This window comes from Hippopotamus amphibius, chromosome 1, assembly GCF_030028045.1.
Source record: "Hippopotamus amphibius kiboko isolate mHipAmp2 chromosome 1, mHipAmp2.hap2, whole genome shotgun sequence".
Taxonomy (NCBI): Eukaryota; Metazoa; Chordata; class Mammalia; order Artiodactyla; family Hippopotamidae; genus Hippopotamus; species Hippopotamus amphibius.
This window is the reverse complement of record NC_080186.1, coordinates 208,744,030-208,757,266: the sequence shown is the minus strand read 5'-3', so window position 1 is coordinate 208,757,266 and position 13,237 is coordinate 208,744,030.

Sequence of the window (13,237 nt, the reverse complement as noted above, 5' to 3'; positions counted from 1 at the left end):
GAAAACATAGGCAGGACACTCTATGACATACATCAAAGCAACATCCTTTTTGACCCACCTCCTAGAATCACGGAAATAAAATCAAGAATAAACAAATGGGACCTCATGAAACTTAAAAGCTTTTGCACAGTGAAAGAAACTGTAAACAAGACTAGAAGGCAACCCTCAGAATGGAAAAAATAGTTGCCTCTGAAACAACCGACAAAGGATTAACCTCCAAAATATACAAGCAGCTCATGCAGCTTAATACCAAAAAAGCAAATAACCCAATCCACAAATGGGTAGAAGACCTAAATAGACACTTCTCCAAAGAAGACATACAAATGGCCAACAAACACATGAAAAGATGCTCAACCTCACTAATCATCAGAGAAATGCAAGTCAAAGCCACAATGAGGTATCACCTCACACCAATCAGAATGGCCATCATCACAAAATCTGGAAACAACAAATGTTGGAGAGGGTGTGGAGAAAAGGGAACTCTCCTGCACTGTTGGTGGGAATGTAAGTTGGTACAGCCACTATGGAAAACAATTTGGAGGGTCCTTAAAAAACTACACATAGAACTACCATATGATTCAGTAATCCCACTTCTGGGCATATATCCAAAGAAAACCATAATCCTAAAAGAAACATGTACCATAATGTTTATTGCAGCACTATTTACAATAGCCAGGACATGGAAGTAACCTAAATGCCCATCAACAAATGAATGGATACAGAAGATGTGGCATATATATACAATGGAATATTACTCAGCTATAAAAAGGGATGAGATGGAGCTATATGTAATGAGGTGGACAGAACTACAGTCTGTCATACAGAGTGAAGTAAGTCAGAAAGAGAAAGACAAATATTGTATGCTAACTTACATATACAGAATCTAAAAATGGTACTGATGCACTCAGTGACAAGAACAAGGATGCAGATGCAGAGAATGGACTGGAGAACTCGAGGTTTGGGGGGCGTGGGGGGTGAAGGGGAAGCTGAGACCAAGCAAGAGAGTAGCACAGACATATATATAATACCAACTGTTAAAAGATAGTCAGTGGGAAGTTGTTGTATAACAAAAGGAGTCCAACTCGAGGATGGATGATGCCTTAGAGGACTGGGACAGTGGGGGGGGGGACTCGAGGGAGGGTGGGAGGGGAGTTGAGGGAGGGAGGGAATATGGGGATATGTGTATAAAAACAGATGATTGAACTTGGTGTACCCCCAAAAAAATAATAAATAAGTTAAAAAAAAAAGTAATTGAAAGTGATTAAGATACCTGTAATGAATGGCATATTATAGCAGCAATATGTGAAACTATTTCAAGGATAGTAGAAACAAATAAAGGAAAAATATTTTGCAATGTACTAGGGCATTAAAAATGGCAACAACTCATAAAAATCTTATAAATAATAAAGGCTATGAAAAAACAAAATATTTGTTTGATGTAGGCTGGATTTTATGGAATGTTGATAACACATAATCTGGCAATCCTAAATAACTGCTAGAATTCTTTGCATCATGGCATTTTAGTAGCCTGCCTCAAAAGTAATGGGATTTAAATTGCATTTTTGAAATTGAGAAGGCTCTGATATCCTCCCTAGATTGATTTAGTTTTTTTGATGCAAAAAGAACATAGTAGTTAGCAAAGAGACTGATATCTCAAATTACAAGCGAAAATTAACTTACACATTAACAATATTATCATTCTCTCAAATTATCTTTTCTGAGAAGCTTCAGTTTTTATCGTGTGGTTGTGATGTTTGTTGTGTTTTAAATGGCATTAAAAGAATAAAACGGTGTTCAAATACAGACTACCAAGAGAGCATATTGCATATCTACACACAGCATACACCATCTGTTTTCTTAAAAATGGGGGACAATATAAAGATTATGTATGTCTCTAAGGTTTGGAGAAGTATCTTCTATGTATGTTCAGAATCAAGTTTTGCTACCACTTGCTTTTAGTTAGGCTATATGAATGCCTATTTAGTCAAGATATCTATGATTCCAGAAGATTGTTCAGTTTAAGTGAAACATAAGGTTAATTCTGCTGTTAACATATAGAATATTGTGCACTTATATGTTATGTTGCTTTCTTTAATAACTTGTCAAGCACTTATATTTTGGGCATTTTTCCAAAATTTTATTTTATACCTTTCTTTTCTTTATCATAAATCTCACTCAGTCCCTCTATATGATTCCCAAACCTGTATCTTCACACAAAGCATTTTCTCTGGGTCCTGACCTACATTTCTATCTGTGTATTTACTATTTTCACCAAGATATACAATTGACACCTTGCAACAGTTCTGATTTTTCGTCTTTAAGCAACAGAAACTGAATCTGATAAAAGCAACAAAAATAAAAGAAAATTAAGATATTACTTCAAAGAATTGGAGCAAAATCTGAAAAAGCAGACTTTTAGAAGTACAGAAATCAAAGTAGTTTTAGAAAGTTGGTAGAAGGAATTAAAGGATAATATCTTTAGTGCTCCTGCATTAGAGTGGATTAGGTTTACCTATTTTTTCTTCTAGACTTCCCAACATGATAGCCAAATTCCCAGAAGAAAGAGTTCCATTATAATCCTGGGTCACAGACATACACTTTGACTTAATAGGGTAGGGTAGGGCAAAGAAATACATAATTTCAACAAAATCAACAAAATGTATTATCCAAAAATAGATTGAGGATGTTGGTTAGTTAAAAAAAAATGTAGTCTATATCATGTAGTCTGTATCAACATTTCAAAATGAAATCAGACTCTCATATCTTTGATATTGCACCTGTGTCTGTATCCCTTATCTTCCCTCATTCACCTGTACATGGAATTTTTTTTTAATAAATTTATTTATTTATTTATTTTATTGGCTGTGTTGGGTCTTCACTGCTGCACACGGGCTTTCTCTATTTGCAGTGAGCGGGGGCTACTCTTTGCTGTGGTGCGCAGCCTTCTCATTGCGGTGGCCTCTCTTGTTGCAGAGCATGGGCTCTAGGTGCGTGGGCTTCAGTAGTTGCGGCACATGGACTCAATAGTTGTGGCACATGGGCTTAGTTGCTCCGTGGCATGTGGTATCTTCCTGGGGCAGGGATTGAACCCGTGTCCCCTGCATTGGCAGGTGGATTCTTACCCACTGCGCCACCTAGGAAGTCCTGTACATGGAATTTTAACTTGAGTCAAGTTCACTTGTATATTTTCTTTCTGATTCCTTTTATGTTTTCAGTGAAGTAGGACTAGGTGGGCTCAATTCCTCTCATTCATCTCTTTGTCTATATTTAATGACAATAAAACATTGTTGTATTAAGGTATGTTATGATAATCTTGAAATACAACAGTGTAGGTCCTCCAAATTTCATCAGGTAATTTCCATTATATATGCATTTTAGGATAAATTTTAAAACTTCTACTAAAAATACTGCTTGGATTTTGATTTAAATTGCTTTGAAGCTATACACCATTTTGCAAAGAACTGACATCTTCAATATTGGATCATTTATCTATGATCGTGGTAAATCTCTTTATTTAGAGCTTTAATTTTTCTCCTCTATACATTGTAGTTTTTAGTATTATGTGATGCACATCTTTTATAAGATTTACTGATAAATATCTCATTTAATTCTATTGTTAATGGTTTCGTAGTTTTAATTTTAATATCTGGTTGCTAGTATATAAAAAGATAGTTGATCTCTTTTCCTGAAAATTAGTTAAACTCACTTATAAATCTTGGAATTTTCTTTATGGACATTGTAGGATTTTCACGTATATGGTCATATCACCTTCAAATAAAAGAACGTTTACACTTTTTTTAATCTGGAAGGTACTATTATTTTTCTTGCCTTATTATATTCATTAGAATCTCAAAAATGATGCTATATAGAAGTGGTGAGTATAGAAATAGGCATCTTGATCCTGATATTAGAGGAAAAAGAGACTTTGCTCACACTTTAGAATGATATTCTTTGTATATTTTCGGTAGATGCTCTTACTCAGGTTAAGAAAAAAACTCTTCCATTTAATCTGATATGGATGTTCAATGTAGTAAAATTCGTTTTTTTCTGCATTTGTTGATTATTCAAAATTTATTTTTTATAGCAAAACAACTTTGTATTCTTGAGGGAAAAAGCCACTTGGTCATGATGTTTCATAATTTTATGTATTACTGGTTAGCATACTTTCTAAAATGCATCTATGGATCTGAGACATTTAAATTTATAGTTTTCTTTTTTGGTAATGTCCTTTTATATTAATTTTGGTAGCAAGGCAATGCCATCCTTATAGAATTTATTGGGAAGTATACCTATTCCTCAATTTTCTGGAAGAAAATTTGGCTTGTAGGTTTCTTTGTGGAACAGTTTGTAAATAAAAAAAATATTTATTTAATAGATATAGAAACACTCAGATTATTTTTTCTTAAGTGAGTTTTCATAGTCTGTGTTTTTCAAAGAAATTGTCAGTTTCATCAAGTGTCTAGTTTATTGACTTGATTGTTCACAATATCCCATTATTTTCCTTTTGATATCTAGAAAATCTGTGATGTTATAACCTCTCTCATTTCTATTATTGCTGATTTGACTATTCTCTTTTTTCTTGATCAGTCTGGCAAAATTTTCATTACTCTTTCTGATTTGCTTAAAGAATCTGCTTTTGGTTTTACGGACTTTTATTCTTTGTCTGCTTTCTATTTCATTGATTTCCACTCCAATCTTCATCATTTCCTTTCTTTTGCTTACTTTTTGTTTAATTTTCCCATCATTTCCTAGATTCTTAATGTAAAATCTGGAATCCTTAATTTGAGAACTTTCTTTTTTCAAATATAGGAATATAGTGCTATATCTCCCTAATGTTCATTGCAGCACTATTTACAATAGCCAGGACATGGAAGCAAGCTAAATGTCCATAGTCAGAGGGATGGATAAAGATGATGTGGTACATATATACAATTGAGTACTACTCAGCCATAAAAAAAGAAAGAAAGAATGCCATTTGCAGCAACATGTGATATACACAACTCCTAATTTTATTCCCTGTAACAAGCAAACATATCTCCTTTGTCCTAACTCCTGGAATTCTGCAACCCTGAACTTATATCAAAAAAAAAAAAAAAAAAAAAGAAAGAAAGAAAGAAAAGGTAATCCTATGAAATGTTCTCCAAGTTATTTCCTGTCCTCCTGAGGTATTTTATCCATGTGGCATAAACCTCTAAAATTTTTATTAGTATACATCTGAATAGCCTCCCTCCTCTCTCCCCTTAGCCAGCCCCCAACTACTTCCACTTTCTTCTTATTGGTTATTGTGACTTGTCTTAGTTTATTTGCAGAAAGATCGAAGTGTAGAGAAGATCTGAGGAAAGCATACTCTTCTTGTGTCACAGTCCAGTCTCTTAAGGAAAATTAGAGTTGTTCCCTTTTCTTGTTTGTCCTGACTTAAAGACTCTAATTCAGACAACAGTAGGGTTTGGTAGGACAAAGCAACATATTTACCTTTTCAGTCCTTGTTTATTTCTTTTTGAAAAGTTGAGGCATTCATAGAAAGAAGCTCAGGTTAATTTTTACTTCTTGTCACTCCATTTTCATTTAATGAAGTGACATGCCTCCCTTAACAAGTTTTAACACCATTTATGTACCATCTCCAAATAAACAGATCCTATTTGTGGAATCATTAGTATTAAAAGGATCTCTGATGAATCTATGAAACTCTATAGTGAACACAAAGATCAACTGGTACCTAACCTAGGTAGGGAGCCACTGCATTCATTTTGACTTTATTTTTATTTGCTTTAAAACTATATCTTTCAAAGTACAATATGATGCTATTATGAGTTTTTTTAATTATTTTTTTCCTACAGCAAATCAATAAAATACATAGAGTCTACACTTCCTCCAGGCTGCATTTTGCTTATTTATAAAATGAAAGACTTAAAATATGACCTTAAGAAGAAAAAAAAATTGACCCATTCTTTAAATTCATTAAGATCAAAATATATATTTTACTAATATATAATATTTGCATTTTTCTATACTAATTCCACCACATTTGAATACATGTTTTAAAATTCAATATATGACTTAAAACTAGATCTTTGCATAAATTGGATTCTTCTCATGGGCCTCACTAGAAAAACAATGAATTAAAAATTAATATTTTACAACATCATTAATACACGTGTATCATTTAAGGCAGAGTTCCAAAGTAGGTTGTTTTCACTTACAAAATACCCCATTAATATATAAACATCAAAATGTAGTTTATAAAATTATTTGTGTACCAAACTCTTAATCCAAAGGGGAAAAAAGTCAATTTGTTATCCTATCAGTGCTTTTAATGTAAAGCATTTATTTTGACTTTGATGCTTCAGTACATATCTACTATATCAGTTTCCTATGACTGCTGTAATAAGTTAGCAAAAGCATGATGGCTTAAAGCAACAAACATTCGTTCTATGATTTTGGAGACCAGAATAAAAAACAAATCTTATGAGGCTAAAATCAAGGTGCTAGCAGGGTTGTCCTCCCTCTATAAGCTTTAGGGAGGGGAGAATTCATTCCTCGACTCTTCCAACTTCTGGTGACTGTAGGCAATCTTATTTAGTCCAATCTCTACCTCTGTGGTCACTTGGCTTTCTTTTCTATCTCAAATCTCCTTCTAAGTCCCTCTTATAAGGACACTTATGATTGCATTTAGGGCCCACCTGGATAATCCAGGATAATCTGCACATCTCAAGATCCTTAACATAATACATCTGCAAAGTCTTTTTTTTTTTTTCATATCAGCTAATATTTTAGCGATTAGGATTTGGGAAGGATCTTTTTCAGCATACCACATTTACTTTCATAGAAATCAGAGTTTGTTTTCATCAAACACAACACTGACTTACAATCCACATAATAATGGTTCTGGACCTCCCAGACAATAGTCCGCTAGTTACACATGAGCCTGAGCTTCTTATAAAATGAGTGTTAACAATTTGGCATATTTTTGGTCACTGTATTTTATATAATACATATCCTTCAGAATTAAGCTCAATTTTCCCTTGTGGCTTAAAGTATTGTTTTAGATTATAAACTCTTAATGGGAAGACATGCAGAATAACAGGGCATTTCTAGGAGTGATTACTTCAGTGTGAGGTACAGGATGACATGACATACATGTATCTTTATTTTGATTTTATGGAAAAATGAACAACCCATGTCTCTTTGAAAATAAACAGGTTAGGACTTCCTGGGTGGCACTGTGGTTGAGAATCCACCTGCCAATGCAGGGGACATGGGTTCAAGCCCTGCTCTGGGAAGATTCCACATGGCATGGAGCAACTAAGCCTGTGTGCCACAACTATTGAGACTATACTCTAGAGCCCTCAAGCCACAACTATTGAGCCCATGTGCCACAACTGTTGAAGCCCACACGCCTAGAGCCTGTGCTCTGCAACAAGAGAAGCCACTACAATGAGGAGCCTGCACAACACAATGAAGAGTAGCCCCTACTCGCAGCAACTAGAGAAAGACCCAACACAGCCAATAAAATAAATAAATAAATAAAATTATTAAAAAAAAGAAAATAAACAGGTTGTCATATACAACAAGGCTGTCTGATTATGAAACACTTATCCACACTTGTAAATTGCTCACAGGGTAGGATAAACTCTTTTCAGATCCTGAAACAGTAAGAAAATTTCAGAGCAGACTATAGTAGAATATGGAAAAAAATAGGTAAGAATTAGAATTATGAGGTTGAAAAATATAAAAAACAAAAATTTAACTTTGAAATTTCCATGCAATAGTTTCTTAAGAAGCCATGTAAATCCTTGGTGTAATAAGGCTACTGTGAATTTTTAACAATTCTAAATTGACAGAAAGGTGAGTCCATATATTTTAATAGAATTTGTGTGGCTTGTTCTGAAATATGATAGAGCAAGGGAGAGGAAGAAGCAGAGGGAGAGGGAGAGAGAAGAGAGAAAAACAGGGGAAAGAGAAATTAGAGCAGAGTTTACTTGTCTTAGATTTATTTAATTTCTAATAAGACCACTTAGAGTAAATGATATTTATAAACACAGGATCTCTAAGTACACACAGAAAGGTAAATGAAGGTATTTTCCATAAGGCATCTTCTCAGAGAGGCCTTTCTTTTCCTTGACCACTTTATCAACATTTCCAACCACATTTCTCAACATTTTAAATTCCCATTTTCTAATTTATTTTTTAATATTTGCAATAATCACAGTATAATATTCCACCTATATGACTTATTTATTACTGTCTCCCATAACTGAATGCTAGCTTCATAGGGGCAGTGTCACTTCTGAAATTTGTTCACTACATATAGTATTCCACCTGCCAAGAACAGTACACCCTAACAAATAGAGCTATACAGATTTTTAAATGAATAAATAGCTTGGTCACTTAATTAATAATTCTGCAAGGAAGAATTTATTTTCTAATTAATTATTGAAATGTGTGTTTTAAGGACCATTTGTATAAACTGTCTCTCAGACTGGTCCTTAAAATACAAGAACTTCATATTGAGTAAAAAGCAAGTATGATACTTGTAATGGATTACATAATATTATTTGACTTTTAACCTAACCAGGCAACTGAAGACTAAATGCATATTAACTACTCAATAAAAAAGCATCTAAACCTAAACTTGAACAATAAATAAAAACGTATATAAGTGCTATTTCTATTTAAAAGGTATCTTCCTATTATATATGTTATATTGTGATATCTCTAAGATTAGAGGCATATTCCTATTTTTTTAATTGAAGTTGGTTGATTTACAATGTTGTGCTAGTTTCAGGTGTACAGTAAAGTAATTTAGTTATACATGTATATCTATTCTTTTTCAGATTCTTTTCCCTTATAGGTAATTACAAAATATTGAGTATACTTCCTTGTGTGATACAGTAGATCCTTGACGGTGATCTATTTTATAAATAGTAGTATGTATTTGTTAATCCCCAATTCCTAATTTATTCCTCCTCCACCTTTCCCCCTTTGTAACCACAAGTTTGCTTTCTATGTCTGTGGGTCTATTTTTGTTTTGTATATAAATTCATTAATTACATTTTATTTTTTCTTTTCTACATTCTACATATAAGCAGTATCACATATTTGTCTTTCTCTGTCTGGCTTACTTCACTTAGTGTGATAATCTCTAGGTCTATCCATGTTGCTGCAAATGGCATTATTTCATTCTTTATGGCTAAGTAATATCTCATTGTGTGTGTGTGTATATATATATATATATATATATATATATATATATATATCTGTCGATGAACATTTAGGTTGCTTCCATGTCTTGGCTATTGTAAATAGACTTGCAATGAACATTGAGGTGCATGTATCTTTTCAAATTATGTTTTTTTCCAGATGTATGCCCAGGAGTGGGACTGCAAGATCACATGGTAGCTCTATTTTTAGTTCTTTAAGAAACCTCCATACTATTCTCCATAGTCGCTGTACCAATTTACATTCCCACCAACAGTGTAGGAGGGTTCCTTTTTATCCACACCCTCTCCAGTATTTATTATATGTAGACTTTTTGATGATGGCCGTTCTGACTGGGGTGAGGTGATACCTCATTGTAGTTTTGATTTGCATTTCTCTGGTAATTAGTGATGTTAAGCATCTTTTCTTTTTTTTTTTAAGAACTTTGAGATAAAGTTAACGTATAATAAACTGCATATGTTTAGAGTGTACAATTTGGTATTTTTTTTCTTATTAGTAATGTAAGCATCATTTCATGTGCTTTCTTATTTTTAAATTGTAGTATCTTATTAGGTGCATATCATGTAGTAGATGTTTAATACATATTTTTAAAAAAATCGAAACAGCTTTATTGAGATATAACTCACATACTCTTCAATTCACCCATCTGATGTTTACAGTCTAAAGATTTTTAGTATTTCACAGAGTTGTAAATCATTACTACAATCAATTTGTACATTTTATCAATCCCCAAAGAAACCCTGTACCCTTTAGCATAACCCCACAACCCCTCTAGTCCTAGTAAAACTGAATCTGCTTTTCGGTCTATAGATTTGCCCATTCTGGACAAGTCATATAAATTAAATCATATAATATGTGACTTTAGGTTTCTGGCTTCCTTAATGTAGCATGATGTTCTCAAGGTTTACCATGTTGTAGCATGTATTACTACTTAATTCCTCTTGATTGCCAAATAATATTCCATTGCATTCTTCCATTCCTCAGATGATAGGCATTTGGGATATTTCTACATTTGGGCTATTATGAACAATGTTTCTAAAAACATTGGTGTACAAGTTTTTGTGTGACCGTGTCTTCGATAATTCTGGGTATAAGCCAGTAGAATTATTGGATCACAGTAAGTATATGTTTATCCTTTCCAAAGGATAGGATGTTTATCCCTTCCAAACTATATGTTTATCCTATTCCAAAAAAAGTCAGAATATTTTCCAAAGTAACTGTGCCATTTTTCAATCCAACTAGCAGTGTATGAAAGTCCCAATTTCTCCATATCCTTGCCACTTAACTATTATCTGTCTTTTTAGTATAGCTATCCTAATGTGAAATGGTATCCCATTGTGGATTTGATTTGCGTTCCCCCCATGGCTAAAGATGTTGGAATGTCTTTTCACAGTCTTTCTTTTTCTAATGGTTACTAATCGACTGATTTTATTTTAATTTTTCCAGTTTCACTGAGGTATAATTGACATATAACTTTGTATTAGTTTAAGGCGTACAACATAATGATTTGATATTTAAATATGTGGTGAAATGATTACTATAATAAATTTAGTTAGCATCCATCACCTCCCATAGTTACAATTATTTTTCTTGTGATGAGAACTTTATAGCCACAATGCTATATATCACATACCCAGAACTTGTTTATAACTGGAAGTTTATACCTTTTGACCGCCTTTACTCACTTTCCCCATCCCTCCACTCTCTACTTTTGAAAACTACCAATCAGTTCTCTGTTTCCATGAGTTCAGCTTTTTTTTAGATTCCACATATAAATGAGATCATATGGTATCTGTCTCTCTTTGTCTGAGTTATTTCACTTAGCATAAGGCCCCTTTTATGTTCTTATTTGTTATTTACTGATTATTCTGGAAAAAAAGTCTATTCAGATCTTTTGCCCATTTATTAATTTGGTTATTGTCCTTTTTTTATTGAGTTGTGAGAGTTCTTTTTATATTCCAGATACAACTCCCCTGTCAGATATGTGACTTGCAAATAATTATCATATTCTGTGGGGTGTACTTTAATATCTTGATGGTATGCTTCAAAGTATGTGATGTTTTAATTTTGATGAAATCCAATGTATCTTTTTTTTTGTTATGTGTGCTTTTGGTTTCATATCTAAGAAGCTTTGGCTAATCCAAAGTCAGAAAAATGTATGCTTATGTTTTCTTCTAAGCATTTCTTCTAAGAATTTTCTAGTTTAGTTCTTACATTTAGGTCTCTGATCTATTTTGAGTTAAATATTTGTATATTGTGTCAGGTAGTGGTACAACTCTATTCTCTGAATGCAAAAATCTAGTCATTCTGGCCACGTTTGTTAAAAAGACCACTCTTTCTGTATTGAATTTTCTTGGCACCATCACTGAAAATCAAATAATGTGTGCCAGTAATACGTCTTGATTACTTTGACTTTGTAGTTAATTTTGAAGTCAGGAAGTATGAATACTTGAAATTTGTTCTTATCTTTCAAATTATTTTGGCTATTATGAGTGCCTTGAATTTCCATATGAATTTTAGGATCCCATTTTCAATTTCTGCAAAAATTGCCAACTGTGATTTTGATAAATATTGTATGGAATCTGGAGATCAAATTGGGGATTATTGTCATCTGAATAAACTTATGTTTTCTGATTAATTCAATTAATCAGAAAGGAGACAAGTGAATATGTCCCTATTTACTTTTAGTTTTTAGTATATGACTTTTACATTTCTTCTGTCAATTTATTCCCAAGTATCTATTTTCCTATCTTTATTCTTATAGATGCTATTATAAATAGAATTGTCTTTTTCAATTTAACTTTCATATTTTCTATCACAAGTATATAGAAATACAATTAATTTTGTATATTGATCTTGTATCTCACAAACTTACTAAACTTACTTATTAATTCTAAGAGGATTTAATGGATTCCTTTAAGATTTTCCAGCTAAGATTATATCATCTGCAAATAGTTTGACTTCTTCCTTCCTAACATGTATGCTTTTATCCCTTTTTTTTTCTTACATAATTGTCCTAATTGGAAGAATTTTCAATACAATATTGGACAGAAGAGATGAGAGTGGACTTCTTTTCCTTGTTCTTGATATTATAGCAAAAGCATTCAGTTGGTAACTATTAAGTAAGATGTTAACTCTGGGCTTTTTACAGACACATTTTTACCCTGTTGATTATGTCCTTTGGTGGTATAGTCATCCAATTTGTCTCTTTTTGCTTTTGCTGCCTGGGATTTTGGTATCATATCTAGGAAATCCTTTCCAAATTCAATGTCATAAAGTTTTCCCCTGCTTTCTTCTAAGACTTTTATAGTTTTAGGTCTTGCCTTTAGGTTTTTGATCATTTTGGCTTAATTTTTGTATTTTGTATAAAACAAAGGTCCAATTTCATTCATTGCCCCATAAGCAAGTTGGAATGAGAACAGTTAGGTGGACAACATCTTTGGCGTGCTATGCCTGAGGTAAAGCCACTACTCTATCATTGGGGACTTAGTGGAAGAATGAAACCCCTAATCTTTTGATCATACTTGTAGGAATTTAGGCTTTGAAGTTGGAGCTGAGGAGCAGAGTATGTGTGTATGAAATACTGGCAACCTGCAATTCTCAGGGTAATAACATAGCTCTCAACTTTAAGCTAGAGAAAGAGGATGTCTTACCTGCTTGGATTGAATTTTCTAACATGCTAAGCTGAGAATGAGACAGAGGGTGTGAACTGTGTTTCAAATGATACAGACTCCTGTTATTCCCTTTATGTTATAGATTTCCTTGAATAAATGTTTATTTATTTGTTGTATACACTTATGGAAATTTCTGGAGACCTTAATTTTTTTAAATAATTTTAACCAATTATACTTCTTTCATTGGAAAACAGAGCTCTTCATGCTACCATTCAAATGTATACATACTTGTTCAATTGTTTAAATAAAAATCCTTATCATTTAAATAATGTTTTTATAAAACTAATTATTAATACACTTTCTTTAATAAAATATTAGATTCTTCATTGCTATTTTGTCCTAAA